General features: G+C 42.9%; 1 protein-coding gene across 3 annotated transcripts in view; it reads right to left on the reverse strand.

Annotated features, from left to right (window-relative positions):
• SUSD6 (sushi domain containing 6) overlaps positions 1–14,359 on the reverse strand; it is an 89,607-nt gene extending 75,248 nt beyond the window's left edge. The window contains exon 1 of one of the 3 annotated variants that reach the window (XM_016223848.2): positions 14,148–14,356. The gene's annotated coding sequence lies outside the window, so the exon portion shown is untranslated. Of the gene's footprint in view, positions 1–13,775; positions 13,927–14,147 lie in introns of those variants that run through there. The other 2 variants (XM_087819591.1, XM_016223851.2) reach the window with 2 other exon arrangements.
• Positions 14,360–18,745: the final 4,386 nt, after the last annotated feature.

Consider the following 18,745-nt stretch of genomic DNA (forward strand, 5'->3'; position numbering starts at 1 on the left):
ATTGATTTCAGAAAGAGAGAAATATCAATGATGAGAGTCATTGATTGGCCGCTTCCTGCACGTCCCCCACTGGGGATGGAGCCAAAAACCCGAGAATATGCCCTAACCAGGAAATGAACCACGATCTCCGAGATCATAGGTCAAAGCTCAATCTCTGAGCCACGCTGGCCAGGCTAGTTCATTTCTGATAATGCCCAGGCACAACTTCACATAGGCCAAGGACTGCCTACAATACATTTTCCAAAGGGTGGCATCCTATATGATAGATCCAAAACAGTGTGTCATTCCTCTCTTCCTGGTGCCCTAAAGCTGCTCCTACAAGTTCATGATTAGGCCTGAAATTAAACCGAGTTTGGTTCTTTTATAAGTATCTCCTCCAAAACTTCCAGGTATCACCCTTATAACCAGAATGAATTTAAACAAGTCTATCTTCAAAAACCAGATAAATACTACAGAAACATGATAAACAGTTGAACAATTTTTGTTTTAGAGAGATTTTCATAAAGTGGCTAGGAGGGTGGCTTCTCCACTGAAGAGTCTTATTTCGCAATTAGCTAAAAGCAGGAGGGTCCTTCCCATGAGGTCTTTAAGGTCCTCCAGGAATCTTCCTTTTGCCAAGCCCACAGGAAGCATTATGATGCCATAAATAAAGAAAAGAAACCAGACTGGGAGTCACAGCTGACTTGTCTAGATCCTGATGAGGAATTATAAATGTGAACTCAATGCCTACACCAAGCATACAATCCAAAGAAAAATGGACTAAAGGTTTACCAACTACCACTAACTGCAAATTTAGGAAAAGGTGTATTTGAAATACACAAAAACTATCAAGTGCAAAAGTCTGTACAAATACATATACTCCTTCATCCAGTCCACTAGGCAAACTTAGATTGGTACAACTTTTAACATTGCATTGCCTGTATTTTTTACCAACTGGTAAGTATTTCATGACCCCTGTGAAGAAGGGAGTGAGGCAAATGTGATTAAGTCTGATAAACAGAGAACCGAAAGGGCAAGGGTAAGAAGTATAAGTACTGTACAAACCCAAGGCGAGAAACTGGGGGCACGATCAGCTCTGGCCCCACAAATGAGTTTTGAGACAAGAATCTCTCTCTCTCTCTCTGTCTCTTGAAATAACACCGGACTAAAATCACTCCAGGTTTTTTTCCCCTCTCAAGATGTGAATATACTGGCCCGTCATAAGAAAGGGTCAATGTGAATATACAGAACAGGACCCCACAGCAAAACTAAAAACCTATTTCCCACCAAGTCTGGCTTCAACTCAACCATTCAATCCCACAAACAGGCAGACAGTTACTCAGCAGGTGGGAAGTTATGGGCAGTACTAAAGTGATGTGGAGAGAAACACTGCCCTAGAGAAGCTGAGCCCATACTTGTGTAGGCCTTCCAGGATGAAAGAGAGAGAGAGGAGTAGACTCAGAGCTGTGAGGATGTCAGTGTAGACTATAGCAGTACTGCATTTTAACAGAGAAGACCAGACCTGAAGGAGTTCAGAGACCTAAACCTACAAGGGCAGTGGTAAGGAGTCTACCGCCTGCCAAGCTAGGAGGATGTAAAGGAAAGGAGAGAGGAAATGCTAGATGTGGTCCACCTGCCTTGGGAAGTAGAGAAAGGACCTAGTCCTAAGTTGGCCTCTTCACCTCACTCAACCCCACCAAATTGGCCCTTGATAATCCCCTCTATCAGATCAGTGGTATCTTTTACATCTGTGGCCCTGGCCAGTATTGATAACAGTCAATATTTACTGAGCAATTACTATGTGCCAGATACCAGGCTAGCTGCTTTACATGTCTCTTCCAAACCCTCTATATGTAGTAAATACTATTGTTACCTCCATTTTCAGCTGAAGAAGCTGGGGCTTAACAAAAAAATTTACCCAAAGTCACACAAACCAGACACAAAATCTAACACTACAAGAGCAAGGGTTGACTACCAATTAATATCACTTCTTCCCCAAATAAACTGCCATTTGAGTATCTTTTGGTTGTCAGGTACTGTACCAACTGTTTTAAATATCTCATTTTATTCTATTTTTTTAATTATTATTATTGAATTTAGAGAGAGAGAGGAAGGGGACGGAGGGAGAAAGAGAAAGAATGATTTGTTGTTTCATTTATTTATGCATTCATTGGTTGCTTCTTGTATGTGCCCTGACTGAAGGTCAAACCCATAACCTTGGCGCATTGGGACGATGCTCTAACCAACTGAGCTACCCTGTCAGGGCTCGATTTTCATAATAATCCCACAAGGGAGTACTTTTAAATGTAATTTTAATTAATTATTCAAGTTAGACACATTAGTGAAAAATTCAAATGACACAAAAAGAAAATTTAAGAATTTATAGTTTCCTGTTACCCTTCCTAACCCCAGAATTCCCCACCCTAGGTAATCATTAGTATTTTGGTAGCTACCCTTCCAGAGACAGGTAATGTTGACATTATCATCTCCATTTTACAATAAAACTGAGGATCAGAGGTTAAATTTGGTCAAGGTCATACAACTAGTAAGTGGCTGAACTGAGGCTGAAAGCAGGATCAGTCTGATTCCAAGTCCCGCAGTCCTCCACTGCCTCCCACTCAGTACCCACTCCTTAAAACAATTGGCCATTTTCATTCACCATAGGAAAGGGGGAAACTATGCATGGCCCAAAGCCAATCTTACTCCTCCACTTTCCCAGCTAAGTGGAAAAAACAGACAGAGCTGGCCAAGCACACCCTGTCCCAGTAACATTAGCACTGTTTCATGCTTCCTCAAACCTAAGCTGTCATGGGTGAAGCATGGGTTAGACCTACCTTTACCTCTAACCTCCTCAGTGCCCACAAAGGCTCATCTTCTGCCTCTGAGAACAAGGGAAGGGCAATGGGGAGGAAGAAGTCAAGCCTCACCTACAGGAGACAGCCTGGGTCCCTGGGTTAGGAAAAAAAAAAAGAGAGACACTCCTTCAAGAATTCTCATGAGTTCTGAAGCCAAGACATTCCCTCTTTAAAAACAGCATGGCGGGGGGGGGACTCAAGGAGGCCCTACATCCACCTTTGTTCCCTGAAGTCAGAACACACCTGCAGAAAGACAGAAAGAAGACTGCAACAATGCAATACAGAGTAAGTTTGCAGAGCCACTCAAAATCACAGATTCCTTAGAACTCAAGGAACTCAGAATTTCTGCTCTGGCATACCCCCAATTGGACCCTCTAATAACCCAAAGACTACTTGATTTCTAGATACCAGGGTTTTGTCCCTATGGCCTCTCCTCCTCCAAAAAATAAAAATAAAAGCCCGTCAGGCTATATGGAGATGCTTTTTCCACAGGAGATGAAAGCTGACCTTTCAAATTATGTACACTTTCACATTTTTGTCCCATCAGTACACAAAAACATACTGACATACTGACCTTGAGAGTACCTATGCTGAGATCGGGGTGGGGGAACAGGAAAGAGGTTGTTATATTGCTTTTCATGAGCAAGTTAAAATTTATCCAGTCTGCAATTCCAGAAGGTTTCCTATTTCGCTGCATGGGATACCAATGTTTGATTGAGCCTGAGCCCCAATTGACTCAGAGTCACTATTTACATGTACAGTGGCTGCTAAAAGTCTACTGGTTATCAAAGGCTTTTGCTTTCCCATTTGCAAAATGGGACTAAAACCTTCCTCACAGTATTATCTGTCTTATGGGAAAGCACTTTGTAAAATGAAAAAATCTTTATTGCGATTAATATGGATACCCTGCCTGCAGAGGAAACTTAAACCAGCCCTTTCCATCTTTAAGGGGCTTGGAAACTATGAAGGTAAAAGAGACTAACCAAGCACTGGAGAACAACTCCAAAACTGTGCGCTGTAAAGAACCCCGGGGGGGGGGGGCTATATGCCAAAGAGAATTCACTAAATATTTGCTCAATTAATAAATGTGTTCAGATGCACTACTTGAAAAATACATACCTTGTTGCTATGCACAGAAAGTTTTACCAACACCAAGGCTCTGAAATATGTTTATTCTACTGTTGTTCATATATATCCCCCAAAAAGAAATCAGCATTTGTAGAGAGCAGCCTTTCATTCAAAGATGTAATTTTTCCAAAGCATACACAGACTTTCAAAGGAGATGACCCACATCATTATATTTTGTAATTCCAGAATAGAGCCACCCCCAAAAAAGCTCAATTCTGGAGAACAAACAGAGACAAGCCATCCTGTGTTAACTACTTCAAATTCACAGTAGATGCTAAATGTTTTATACACATACACGTAAATAAGGCCAAACTAAGATGCACATGTGCAAATTCAATTTAGGTCATGACTAATGCCTCCAGAGGCTTCTAAAAGAATGACAGAGTTCTAGAAACAAAGACCTGCATCTGAAAATTGGCAAGGGTATTCTGGTCTTGGATCAAAATTCTTAAGGTGTCCTGTAGTTTGTTTTTGACTGACCTTGCTAAAACATTCTGAACAACCTCCAACTCTTTCTTTCCGTCACCTCCTCCCACCTCCATGATTCCTTAGCTGTCTTCTTTTCCTGGCACCAGTCACAGTGAACTTGGTGAACATTAACAGCATTTTATCACCTAGTTTATATTTGCTTTTCATTCAAAGCAAGCATCCCTCCAATATCTCTTTTTAGAATTTCATTACTACTACTACTCTTCGATTCCTCCTCATCAAGGCTCATATCCTCAAAATCACCTTGCCCTCTGATCTTTTACTTTAATCCTCTATACCTGGTCACTCACTTATCAATTAACAAATTAATCCAGGATCTGAGTACAAAGAAGTGGATGAGACAGTCACTAACCTGAGGGGACTTTCAATTTCACCTGGAATCTGGGCTACCTATGGAGGTAAAATACATGGGTATGTACGTTTACTGGGAGCCTTATTTTTGCCAGTATTGTACTAGCTCCTTTACTGCCCACAGCAAGTTAGAAAGCCACAGATATATCAGGATAAGAAATATCACAAACCAACATTTATATCTAAAATTGAGACTTGGGGGAGATGGGAGAAAAAAGATTCCCAAGGAATTCAAGCCACTGATCCTATCTATTTCTCTTCTCCCAATTTCTCACTGTTGAATCCAAATCTGCTTTTCTCTTAATTTAAAAAAAAAAGAAAGTTATTTCAGGGTGAGAAAACATTCCCACATGAAAACGCTGATTGGTTAAGTAAAGCAAGAAAACAGGCACCCTCCCACCAGACCAAACTCCTAGACATAGCTCACTCCGCAGTGAAAGACAATTGCTTTCTTGGTAGGGAGGCAAGAAGGAATTCTCCAAGAATATCTGTCAAGCCCTCCTCCCTTCCACGGGGATACTGGTTTGGGGCACAGATGTCACTGAAAAGGTCAGAACTACTCCTTCAGAGTAGTCAAGCTGAAAGTTGACTGTACACAACAGATTCTTCAAATTAAATGATCCATGGGTATTCTCCCAGATTGTTAACTCCTCAAGGGCAAGTATTGTGTCCATTTTGTTCTGCTTGCCAATATGTACCTGGCACCAACCACAGGTATTCACTAAATACTTGCCAAACAAATGATTAGATTTCATTCCTTTCTGTTTCTGCAGCAATCAGGTACCTACCCCAGCTTGATGTCAGAGCCCAACCAGATTATCAGCTCACAAATTATTATGGCTTCAAGGTGCAAGTAAAGCGGGGGGGAGGGGAGGGAGGAGATGGACCAATGAACTCTTATGAAACCTAGAGCCTGTTTTTCTTGCCATACTGATGTGTAACAAGCAAAATCCCCACAGGACTGAAACAAGGAGGCAGATGGCTTTCACATGGCAGAGTTTCTATCTGGTGGCGGATGGCAATCAAGGACTGATAAGGTGTGGAACAGCCAACATACCATTTCTTAATTCTCTAGAAATGTCTTGAGCATGCCAACTGAAAGAATAGCACCCAGTGAACACAAAACTGCTCAATGGTTTTCAGGATGGGGAAAGTTATAGCATGTATGACCTCAGCTCAGGTAGCTTATTTCCTTCCTGGCTGGTTAGAGACACAGTTAGAGATGAGTATTCACACTGCATTTGGATGGATGGATGGTCCTACATAAAATAAACCTGAGGAGATCAGAACCACAGCCCTCCCAGAAAGCATGTTCCCAATTATCAGGCAGTTCTACTATATCTAGGATGTCACCAGCTCTTGCCACTCTCCCAGCTGGGCAAGGGGGACCCAAAGTGGGAAATGACTCAAAGGACACATCTTATTGGCCTGGAGTCAGGTGTTGTTTTTGAATTGCAAAGAAGCACAGTACAGAGATAAAATAGTTAAAACACGCCCAACCTAAGAATAACAGTGCCCATTTTAAGAACAGTTCTATACTGAAAGACTAATTCCCCTTTGTAATTTCATTATTAGACTCAAAACCAAAATCACAGAAGGGGCATGGTTTGTTTCTAACAATATGAATCACACACCCTGCTGGGCTCCCAATCCCCTTTCCTGGGACAGGCCCAGAGAAGAGAAGTCAAACACACTGGGGTAGAAAGAGCACTAGACTAGGATCTGGAGCTCTGGCTTCTCCCCTGGCCCTGTCACCACTCAGAGAGGTGAGCTCTGAGCATCCACTTTCCATTTCTCCTTTCTATAAAGTGAGGAGGTAGAATGAGATGATCCCCAAAGTCCCATCCTTCCAACTCCAGCATCTCATGAGCCTATAGTCTCTCTGCTGTACAAGTTTTATAGTAACATCTGGATACTATAGTCAAGAATTCAGATCTTCAGATAAGTCTTATTTCACTTCACTCAGCCTTTTGAGACTCCTAGTACTTGGGAATAGTATTTGCATGAACAGGTAAAGCCCACTCCATATCCAAAACTTTGGGCAATGAATTGTGAAAGGGAAATTATGATTACTTCACACACATTTTACACATGGGAATTTTCTGGTGGACTGATCCTTGGGCTTGGCTCCAGGTACAGAAACCTAATACAGGTATAGGAGGAAATAATTCAAGTTCCTGGTTTCTGTCCTGTTTGTTGAACAAAGAGCACGTGCCCTGTGACCCACATATTTCCCTGGGGTGGAACCATCTTGACCTTACAAAAAAAACCTTAGGTGGCCAGCATTAGCACACTTGTTCTAGGAGCAGAGAAAGCAAGACCAGCTACTGCATTATTTCAATAACATGGCTGGTATAATGTAAAACCACTCGGGTAGATCCCATAGAGGAAATGACACTCCAGCAGCACCATCTGTTCCTCTTTGTGTCTGGCATGATCTACATTTTTAACCTCCAGCGGAAATGAGGTCCACCAGTAAAAAGCCCTTCCCCTCAATGGTTGGCTCTTTATTCAGCAAGCATTCCACTCCCTAGCCTAGCAGAAGCCTCCAAGCAGGTGCACCAACCCTGGCATGGGATTTTTCATAAGGAAAGGAAATGCTTCTGAGAACTATAAATTACATTTGATAAGGAAGGCTCTGTGGGGTTCATGGTAAAGTTTTCTCCATAAAACACAATGATGTGATTTAGAACTGAGGCTTCATGCTGAAAATACTCTTTAAAAAAAAAAAAAAAAAAAGGTAGCCCTAGCCAGTCTGGATCAGTGGTTTGAGCACTGGCCTGCCGGCTGAAGGGTCCCAGGTTCGATTCCGGCCAAGGGCACGTACCTCGGTTGCACATGCGGGTGGCAGCCAATCGGCATGTCTCTTTCACATCGATGTTTCTCTCTCTCTTTCTCTCTCTCTCTCCCCCGCCCTCCCTCTCTCTCTCCCTTCCACTCTCTCTGAAAAGCAGTGGAAGAAATATCCTGGGATGAGAATAAAAAATAAACAAATAAATAGAAAGGCAGTGGTACATGTGCACTGAATTTAGGCACTACTGCATCTCTCAACTCTCACTACTGTTTACAGTTCTGCACCAAAGATTTGGAAACAATGCTATTGGAGAGTTCAAACTTCATAAACAAAAGATTCTGTGTGTGTGTCTTTGTGTAACATCTTTTTTTAATTCAGGGCAATATCCTCAACACCAAGAGTTTTTCTTCCCCAAACTGCATAACCAAGTACAATAACTCCAAAGTAAAATTTAAACACAGCTTTTAAAGTATCTCCCTGAGAAATGAAAATACATTTCCACAGAAAACCTTATACATGGATGTTTATAACAACATCACTCCTAATAACCAAAAACAAACAACCCTAATGTCCATCAGCTAATGAATGGATAAACAAAAGGTGGTATACAACAGATTACTTAGCAATAAAGTGGGATAAAGTACTGCTACATGCTACAACATGGATAAACCTCAACATTATGCTAAGTGAAAGAAGTCAATTACTAAAGACCACATATTGTATGATTCTGTTTATATGAAATGTCCAAATAGGTAAATTGTGAGAGAGAACAGATTAGTTAGTGGTGGCCATGAGCTGGAAGCATTGTAGAGGAATAGGGAGTGACTATTAATGGGGTTTCTTTTTGGGGTGATGAAAATGTTCTAAAATTAGACTGTGGTGATGGTTATACAGCTCTGTAAATATACTAAAATCCACTGAATTGTACACTCTGAATTGAATTTTATGATATATAAATGGTCTCAATAAAGCTGTTTTTTAAAAAATACATATTAGACAAAATAAAATTACCCCTCTGAAAAAAAGCTCCTTGAGCAAACTTAGAAAGAAATGATTTAAGAGATATTTAAATCACAGATGATCTATTTGATGCAATATTATAAAGCCATTAAAAAGAATTACAAAAGGCTATGTGCCATAAAGAAAATGTTTATGGTATAGTGCTAAGTGAAAAACTACATATAAAATTGAATGTACTTGGATTACCAATTAAAAGAAAAAACAGAACACATGGAAATAATGTTTGTGTTAGGATAGTAGAATCACAGTGACTTTTTTCTCCTTTATTTTCCAAACTTTCTGTAAAACTGTCTCCAACAACCCAAATGTATTGATTAAAAAAACAAAAACAAAAAACCTCAGTCTTCCTTCAGATAGGTTGCCTAGCTACAATTTAAAATGCAAAATAAGCAAAACCACCTTGTTCTCTTTTTCAGGTTCCCAATCTTAAACCTCCACCCACTTAGTTCACTGAGATAAACTCAGAACAGCCCAAAGAAGGAAGAATGGGATAAATACTCCTATCCCATTCCCAGAAACCAGTTTCGTTTTACTGGCTAGTTCAGAAGCCAAAGCCTAGTGTAGCCAAAACTTCAGCAAGGAGAGTTTACACACAGAGCAACTCCACACCCGATCTTAAAATTCTGTGGGTGAAGGCAAGTCACCGCAGGCAGGAGGTTGGACTTGGAAAGACTGACGTTTCCCCCTCCTAAGACAGGATGATAAGAAAAGGAGGACTGGGAAAGAGCCCCTATCTGTGTCTCTTCTTAGGAGGTTTTGTGTCCAATCTCCAACTATAAGAGAAAAGAATCCTGAATCATTTCATTTTCACCACAGATCGTCTTCTGAGTAATAAAGAATTCTCAGTTACCAACTCTGCCGTCTGCACACCCACTGAGAACCTATTACTGTCATCAGGAATCCCAGACTAACTTTCCCCAAGTCAAGGCAAGGGGCCCTGGCAAAAAAGAGAAAAAGTATAATACTTGTATATGTGTGTGGGAGGTGGTAGTACATTTAAGGGCACATAGCTATCAGGTAATTTTAAGGATTTACTAACACTGGCGACAGTAACAGGGAATTACATCTGTTTCTGCTTGAGAAAAATGCTTCAATAATATCCTGTTTCTGATTCTTGGCATGTAGCCTTCAGATGTTTCAAGGGTGGCTGTTTTCTCCTTTTTTGAGATGTAAGAGCCAGGGAGAGAGAATACATCACAGGCAACACCAGAGTCTGTGAAACCCATTTAGTTTTCACTACAGTTGCATTTTCTGCTGTTGCTATACCAATAACTTCACAGGGACTCCACTGTCCCCCAGCCCTGACAATAGCAAAGGTGTCCTTTCATGGCTGACGTGAACCAGCTTGGTGCCACTGCAAGGTCTACCAGCAGAGTGGAGACTTCCACACTCAGGTAAGAACCAGAGGATGAGAGAACAGAGGACCCCTGCTGACTTCTAAGCCAAAGGACTGAAAGGGAAAGAAAAAGGACACCATCACGGACACACATGAGCACAAGAAAAAGGAAACATCCACAAGTGTCTCACAGGCTCTGCCACTAAAACCTAAGCCTTGAAAAAGGTAACTCTTTCCCCAGCAGCTCTACTTTTTCAGATAAATGCTTTTACACAGAGACACCAACTTACCATCACCCTAGGGAACAAAGGCTGTTGCCCTGAATCCAACCCAGGGTGGGAGTGAACAGATCTTGATACTCAAGGACAGTCACCCCAATGCTGTCCTGAAATTGCTTCACTAGTCTTAGATCCACAACTGTTAGCAGCTTCAAATACCCATCACAAAACCCCCAGCCCCAACCTCAAACAGCATCCTTCACTCCCACCAATATGAAAATAGCCCTTCCACATTACAGGCATCATTTCTCATTGCTCTTATTTCTAAGTTTCCTGCAATGTGGCAACCTAACTTAAGAATGTTAATTTTTGGTAAAATCTTTCTATCATGGTAAATATGTTGTATGGTTTTGTTGTTGTTGAGTTTTTTTTTTACAAATGTAGCAATTTCTCATTGAAACCACCATCCTAAGGGACCATAATAGATTTCATGGTTCTCCAATGAAGAGGAAAGGTGCTAACTAGCCCTGTGGCTCAAAGTACAGCCTTATAGTAACTATTTCCCTTTGAGGAATAAAGAGCTGACATTACTGCCTTAAAATTCCCTTTTACTACCAATAAAAAGAAACTTTCACACTTGTTTTATGAATAAAGTTTCTTCAGTAAAAAAAATATATATATTAATTTTTTTTTAAATTCCATTAAATTAAATCTCACTACAATGGGATATGTGGGTGGTCCCCAGAATGAAGTGATCTTGAGGAGAAGCTGGGGGAGTCTCTATTATCCTATGCATTTGTCCCAATGCTTACCCTTACTTTAACCCAACTGTCTTAACTCTCACTACTGGAGTCTGCACCAGAGCAATATTTGCTTCCAAAGTTTAAAAAAAAAAAAAAAAAAAAAAGGGCACTGGGCTTCTTCTATTATTTGTTCCTTCTCACCTTTCTCCTACTGCTTGATGGAATGCCCTCCCCTAAACAAGACATCCCTACTCTCCAGGCAGACAGAAGAGGGAAAATGAATACTGCCTGTCAGCTTCAACTGGTGATCAAGGCAGTTCAGGAGCTCAGTAAAATGCTTCATGCATGGCAATTACACAACCTGGCCCAATGGATCTGCTGACATTCAGGCCTCCAAGTAGGCATTTCAGACCTTTAAGAGGGCATTATAGCCCTGGGGCTACCTCTCAGTGAACTGTCCCTTGGTAAATGGGGAACTAGAGGGAAAAGACAAGCAAATATGCTGTCTGACCTTCCTTCTCTGCCTGCAAGGGGCTCTGCTAAAGACATTCTCCCCTGTTCACTTGTTTGGGTAAGGAAATGAGTAAAATTATGTGACTAATTTTTTTTAAAGATATTTTAATTCTCTAAGCCCACAAACAGATACCAGTAGTTACCTGGTTGTCAAAAAAGCTAAGGATATGGAAAAAGAGCACAAGAAAAGATTTAAACCATAAGGCAAGTTTTTATCTGGGGGATGGAAAAACACGGGGAGAGTGAAACAATGCTTAGTAGCAATAAACCTGAAACAAGGTCTTATTTTTAAGAAGCCAAGTGACTTATTACCTTTGGAAGTTGCATACGTATATATGGAGGGGGAGGATAGCTATAGGAATTGCTGCCCCAGCAACAGCAAAGAAGGAAATTCCCTGCCAGGAGATGCACCATTACATAAGAGCACATGTTCAATCACCAGGAGATGGAGACCTGCCAGGAAACCAGGCAAAGTGTTGAGGTCTCATCATTTGCCGGCCTGCATCTGTAACACCTTATTCTACCTTTCTTCCTCTTCTGTAAGCCCAAATTCTGGGCTTTGAGAAGGCACACCTCAGCAAATAAGTTGAACTCTGCCATCTGACAGTGAGCTTGCTCTCAGGGTTTAAACACTGCAGGGCAGAGGTTGGGGCAGGCCCTACTCTGAGCACCCCACAGCTCCAGAACAGATGAGATCTCCAGTTGAAGCTGACTGAGACCTGCCCTCAGTCTAGCTGTAGGTGAGGATCTGTTTCCCATGCCATTTCTACTACAGTATCCAAAAAGTCAGTGTGGACAGAAGTCCTATCTATCAGGCCTCTAGTTAAATCATTGGGCAAAAGTTCCTTTAGCAGTAAATGACCACCAATGAAAATTGACAACATAAACGAAAACAAAATTGACTTAAAGACTGTGAACTCCACAGGGGCATGGCTGGGTTCTGTCTTATTTATTCCAGTATCCCCAATACCTAGCCTGACATACATTCTATATCATATAAATACCTGTGAGTACTAAATGGAAGAATGAATGAATAAATTAATGTTGTGCAAACACACCAAAAATGTGTACCTTGGTGAAAGAGGTGCTCAGGATCTGAAAAATAGCCTGAAGAAGTAGTGCTTTGAAAAGACTCTAGAATGACTCCAGTTTTACCAAAAGGTAAGCAAACTAGAAACAGCAGAATCAAGTAGTTACAGTGTGGGTTCCACCACAAGCTATCTTTGTGACCTTGGGCAAATTATTTGTTTGGCTTTGGTCTCAACTGGAAAAAATGCAAATAACAATATCTACCAAAAGTTTGTTGTTTATTTAAATGAGATCAAGAAAGTAAAGTCCTTGGCAGAAGGCTTGATGTACATTAAGTCCTCATCCTCAAGAATTTCTCCTACTACTGCTATCGTTGTTGCTTTACTAAATACCTCCTTTACTGAAGGGGAGGTAGACACCTCCTCTCAAACTGAAAATTTTCACTTCTGCTTGAATATGCATCTAGCTAAAAATGCAAAGCCCAAAAAATTTTGACCTCAATGCCAAGCACATGCCTCTACTAGCCCTCCACTAGACGGTGACAATTTGGGTGTGGAATTCCCAAAACAGAAAGTGTGTGTGTGTGTGTGTGTGTGTGTGTGTACATCATTCATACATACATTTTAAACCAGAGGTATAAAAAAAGCAAAAAATGAATTAACGACTGTGAAGGACAGAAAGACACACCTCCCACCTCTGTAGATGTAGAAAGGGAGTAAATATCTACAGTTTAATTGAACTGAGTAGTTTTATTGCACCTCTGTACAAAGCACACACAAGCCCAGTCACCAAGAGCAACAAAGCCCAATGAGTGGCCTGCCACCGAGAGAACATTCCGTGGGAACAGCATTAGGCCTCTTTGCCAAAACATGAACTTCCCCGGAACCAGCCAAAGACCTGATTTTGACGCGTCTTTTCTCCAGTGTCTTACAGTTCCCCAAACCACCTCTCCCTCCTCATCTCCTTACAGGTAACTTTTTCCACTTCAGCAGCCCCAGAGCCACGACCCTACGGGAGGGTCAGACCTACACTAATATTTGGAGTCTCAAAAAGCAAGAGTCAAAACGAAAGTCTACATACATAAACAGGAAATGGTTTCGGTGAGTCTCAGCCGGGTATAACAAGAGAAGTTTTGAGATTAAAGACCAGATGGGGAGTGAGGGCTGCAGAAAGCTCCAGGACTCACACATACGAACTCCAAGGTTTGCTCCGGAAATCCACAGTCGCTAAGCAAACCCTGCCCCAGCTGGGGACCCGCAGCTTTAGTCGGCTGACGAGGAAAATAATAATAATAGTAAAAGAAAAGGGGCCTCAGCCTACCTCCTTTCCAGCGATCGGCCAACCGTGGTCTCCACCCTGAACGCCCCGGCAGCGAGCACGACCCAGCACGCCCGGGGAGGCCAGGGCGGCGTGCCCCGATCCGGCCACTAAGCTCCTGGCCGCAAAACGGCCGTCCGGTCCTCCTTGCGGCCTCGGCACAGACTCCCCGGCCGCCCGCCCCGCACCGGGCCCGGCCGGCCCACGCGGGTGACAGCAAGACAGCGCAGAGCAGCTGACGCCAGGCAGCCAGCCGGAGCTCCCCAGCGTCCCTCCCGGGCGGTGCGCGCCAATCCCGAGACCCTGACAGCCGGCCGGGCGCGCCAGGGACACAATGCCGGACTCCGCTGCTCCCCGGCCACGGTGACAACTTACCGAGGAACGGCGCGGCGACCTCCGGGAGGGAGGAGCTTGCAGTTTCCGCGGCTCCGGGATCCGCTCCGCCGCCTGCGCGCTCCCGCAGCCCTCTCGGGTGTAGGCGAGGCCCCGCGTGCCCCGCGTGCCCTTGTCTGGCTGCAGCTCGCCGGCGCCTGGGGAAGGAGGCGGGAGGCAGGGCGCGAGGCTGTCGCCGGCTGAGGAGAATAGAACTCGGCGGCGGCACCTCCCGCGTCACTGGCCCAGCTGTACCTCGCGGGCGGGGGAGGCCCGGGGAGGGAGGAGGAGGAGAAGGGGAAGGGAAAGGGGCGGAGCCGGGCGCGCACGCAACAAGCGCCGACGCCGGCGTCGCGGCGCAGCGACCGCTCCGCTGGGAGGCTCTGGCGTTCGACCGCCGCCAGCACGCACGCGCCGCCTGTGGGGCCGCACACCCCGGGGAAGGTGAATGGGGTGGAGGTGGGGTGGGGGTGGGGACGTCAGGGCCTTAAAGGGACAGTCACGTCAATTGTGCTGGAGCGGATTGGGCGATTATACTGGCTCAGACTGTGTCGCGTTTGCAGTGCGTCCTCCAGCTCTTTTACATTATTATTTAGATATTTTGGGTATTATTTGGATTATGGGTTTCTATTATTTGCAAAGAATTGGTTTGCTCTCAGGTCCACAAGGCACTTTCTTGCTTGTTGCCTTATTAGCTTTTAAATCACTCGCCAGACCCGTGGTTGAGGCAGGTCATTATCTCCCTATTGATCAGTATATTCCCAAACTGTGGTGCGTAGCCTGCCAACGTCAAAATTGCTCGGAGGGGTGGAGTGGGTGTAAAAATGCAGATTTGAGGGCCCACCTCCAACCCTTCTGATTCTGTAAGCTAGCGTCAGATTCAGGAATCTATTTTAATGAGCATTCGGAAGTGATTCCTCAGCACGCTAAAAGCACACGACGAATCTCAAGGCTGAGAAAACTGTGGAGTTAAGAGAGAGGACAGGCAGAGGCGGAGCTAGAAGCCCGCCACACTCCTAGGTTTATTTCCCATCCAGAGTCTTGCTGCCTGAGGCTATTTTCCAGCACCTTGCCATACGAGTGCACTGTGGCTATTGGTGATCGCGTTGCGGTCCTAGGAGATAAGTACTCAGCTGTTGTGTTTACAGAGCTCATGGAAATGGTTGTGACTTTTTATCTTTGTGCCCAGGGCCTTGTACAGTGCCTGTCTCAGAGGTGCTCCTACTTGAGAATCTGTGCCAGCGTCTGCATTTGGACAGACTTCAGCCTTTGCTGCAGTTTGTAGAGAAGTCAGTCCGTCCCAGTTTGACTGGGGCTAAGGGATTTCAAGGAACTAGGACTTCCAGTTCTAATACTACGACGACACTCCTGGGCAAATCGGGAAAATCTGGTCACTCATATGGTATGTCTGAAAGCACAGTATTCCTTCTCTCTCTTGCAGAAATCTAACTAGTAGCCTGTGCCTGGACCACTTAGAGGACAGGAAAAAGGAGCCTGGCTCCCTGAAAGTGAAGGAGAGAAAAGGTTCAGAATTAGTATATTGTATCTCTGTTGCTGTCGTTTTTACTTATAAGAACAGGAATGACAGCATCTATTATTGAGCACCTACTGTGTGCCAGGCCCTGGGTAGGGATTTTTATACATGTAACCAGTATCAAATGAACTCAAAAAGAGCCTGGAGGCTTTGGCTAGAAATAAATGATAAAGATTTATTAAAGGGTCTTTTGGTTTATAAACCTAAAACACAATTAGGACATACCCAGAGTGTTCCTAAGAAGAAAGAAAAACTAAGAGTTCTTATAGTAAAAAGTACATTCTTGACAAGAATCAGTTCTGCATTCTTAGACTCTGGATTAATCTGAGATGGTAATCCTCTAGATGATCTGTGGTCTGGATAGCTGCACATTTTTTACTTAGTCCTTCAGGAGGTAATCAGAAGGTTATTTGAAGGTTTGATATATAACCAGGCGTTGGTACAGGACTAGGAAGTTCAAAAGTTTAAGTTTCCAGACTAGTTAAAATAAGAATAGAATCCTTTCCTTATGCCTCAACCTACTTGATTTTAGTATTTAGTGGCTTAACTATAGGGACTCCATTTTATTTCTTCATTCCATTATTCACAACTAATTTTGATAACAATCCTCCAAGTTAAGTATCATTAACACCATTTTCCACATGAAGACACAGGTTCAAAGAGATTTTTATGACATCAATAACTACATAGCATGTATGTTGTTACAAGACCAGAATTCATTCCTGTTTGTTCCAAAAATCACACTTTTTTCTAATAAATATATGGCCCCTCCTACTCCCAATAAAAATAGCAAATAGTGACTTAAATTGTCATTACATATCTCTTGATCTTTTAAAAAGTGCTTTCTTGCACACCAGCTCATTTTATCTGCACAACATCCTCATAAAATGAGACATTATTGTTCCCATGTTATACCTATAAGGAAGTTGAGGCACCAAGCAGATGACTGGCTTGTCTGACCTGAGACAGGAGTTAGCATGGGGTTTACCTGTTTTGATTCAAGATTCCTTGGGCAGCCTTCAAAACCCCAAGGAAATAAACAAGTAAATCTGCTTGGCCCCAGGGGAGGTGGAAATATTCAGGCCATATCACCTCAGAAAGTCAGAGTCCAAGATGGGTGACCCAGCAGGCTGGGCCAGCACGGCTGAGAGGCGGTTCCTAGTTCTCAGAAGGAAGATCCTGAGTTCAGCAGGTTGTCTGAATATGTGGGCCTAAGCTATCACCTGGGACACTCCTCCTCTGACATGTCAGGAACCAATGAGAGCCAGGCTTGGTGTCCCAGTCCCTGCTGGCCACTGGTCTGGATCACCCTTCTTACACATACCTGACAATGCCCAGTCAGCAGATGTGTGTAAATTCTTTGATTAATCTCTCCCCAACTCCCACTCCCCACCCCTGCCTTCCCTCTGAAATTCATCAGACTGCTCCATACTTCTATGTCTCTGTATTTATTTTGTTCATCAGTTTATTTTGTTCATTATATTCCACATATGAGTGAGATCATGTGATACTTGTCTTTCTCTAACTGGCTTATTTCACTTAGCATAATACTCTGCAGTTCCATCCATGCTGTCCCAATGGGTAAGAGATGCCTTTTTTACAGCTGCATAGTATTCCATGGTGTAAATGTCCCACAGCTTTTTTATCCACTCATCTACTGATGGGCACTTGGGCTGTTTTCAAATCTTAGCTATTGTAAACTGCACTGCTATAGGAGTGCATAACTTCTTTCTGATTGGTGTTTCAGGTTTCTTAGGATATATTCCTAGAAGTGGAATCACTGGGTCAAATGGCAGCTCCATTTTTAATTTTTTGAGGAACCTCCATACTGCTTTCCATGGTGGCTGCACCAGTCTGCATTCCCACCAGCAGTGTACTAGGGTTCCCCTTTCTCCACACCCTCGCCAACACTTGTCATTTGATGAGTTGTTGGTGGTAGCCATTCTGACAGGTGTGAAGTGATATCTCATTGTTTTATTTTGCATTTCTCTGATGATTAGTGACTTTGAGTATTTTTTCATATGTCTCTTGGCCATCTGTATGTCCTCTTTGGAGAAGTGTCTATTTAAGTCCTTTGCCCATTTTTTAATTGGATTGTTTGTCTTCTTTTTGTTAAGTTGTATGAGTTCCTTATATAGTTTGGAAATTAACTCCTTATCAGATGTATCATTGGCAAATATGTTCTCCCATACAGTGAGCTCTCTTTTCGTTTTGCTGATGTTTTCTTTTGCTGTGCAGAAGCTTCTTATTTTGATGTCGTCCCACTTGTTCTTTGGCAACATTTTTGTCTCTGATACAGACCATGTAAGCTGAGTAAAAAGTAGGAGCCCTATTTTACACTCAAGGATAAGCCAAGGTAGCAAAGGGAGTATCTACCTGCTGTGTCTTCATAACTGCCCAGGTTCCCCCTCCAGCCTGATTACCGGTTTCTCCTTCCTGCCTCTTGCCCAAGGTAGTGGCCAGCAGTTCACACAACAACATGGATGAATCTCACAATATGATTTTGACTGAAAGAAGCCAGACACAAAAAAAGCATACACTATGTGATTCCATGTATATAAGATTCAAACACATAGGCAAAATTAATGTAAGGTGTTAGAAGTGGTAGAAAGGATGGCCATTACCTTTAGGGGGAATTGTGACTAGAAGAGAATATGAGAGGACTTCTGGGTGCTGAGAATGTTTCATTTCTTGATCTAAGTGCTGGTTACACAGGGGTGTATTCACTTTGCAAAAGTTCATAGAGGTTAATACTTATGACTCACTTTTTTGAAGTATGTAGTTTTTCAATAAAGAATTTACTTAAAAAAATTAATCGATCCAATTATTGCACCTAAAATCACCATGACTTGATCAACTCTAAGTGGATGGATGTAGGTATATGGGTTTAGTGACTCATATACCTTGAGCAACATTGCTGCCTATTGTGTTGTTTTTCTGAGATGCTGAGCTCTTGGGAAAGTGCTGAAGAATAAAGCACACTCTTCCTGCAATATATACGAGTGTTGTTATTTCTGATCATTATAAACAGGTTTTTTTCCTTCTACATAAACATCCAGTTGGGGAA

This window comes from Miniopterus natalensis, chromosome 1 (genome assembly GCF_054644295.1).
Source record: "Miniopterus natalensis isolate mMinNat1 chromosome 1, mMinNat1.hap1, whole genome shotgun sequence".
Taxonomy (NCBI): Eukaryota; Metazoa; Chordata; class Mammalia; order Chiroptera; family Miniopteridae; genus Miniopterus; species Miniopterus natalensis.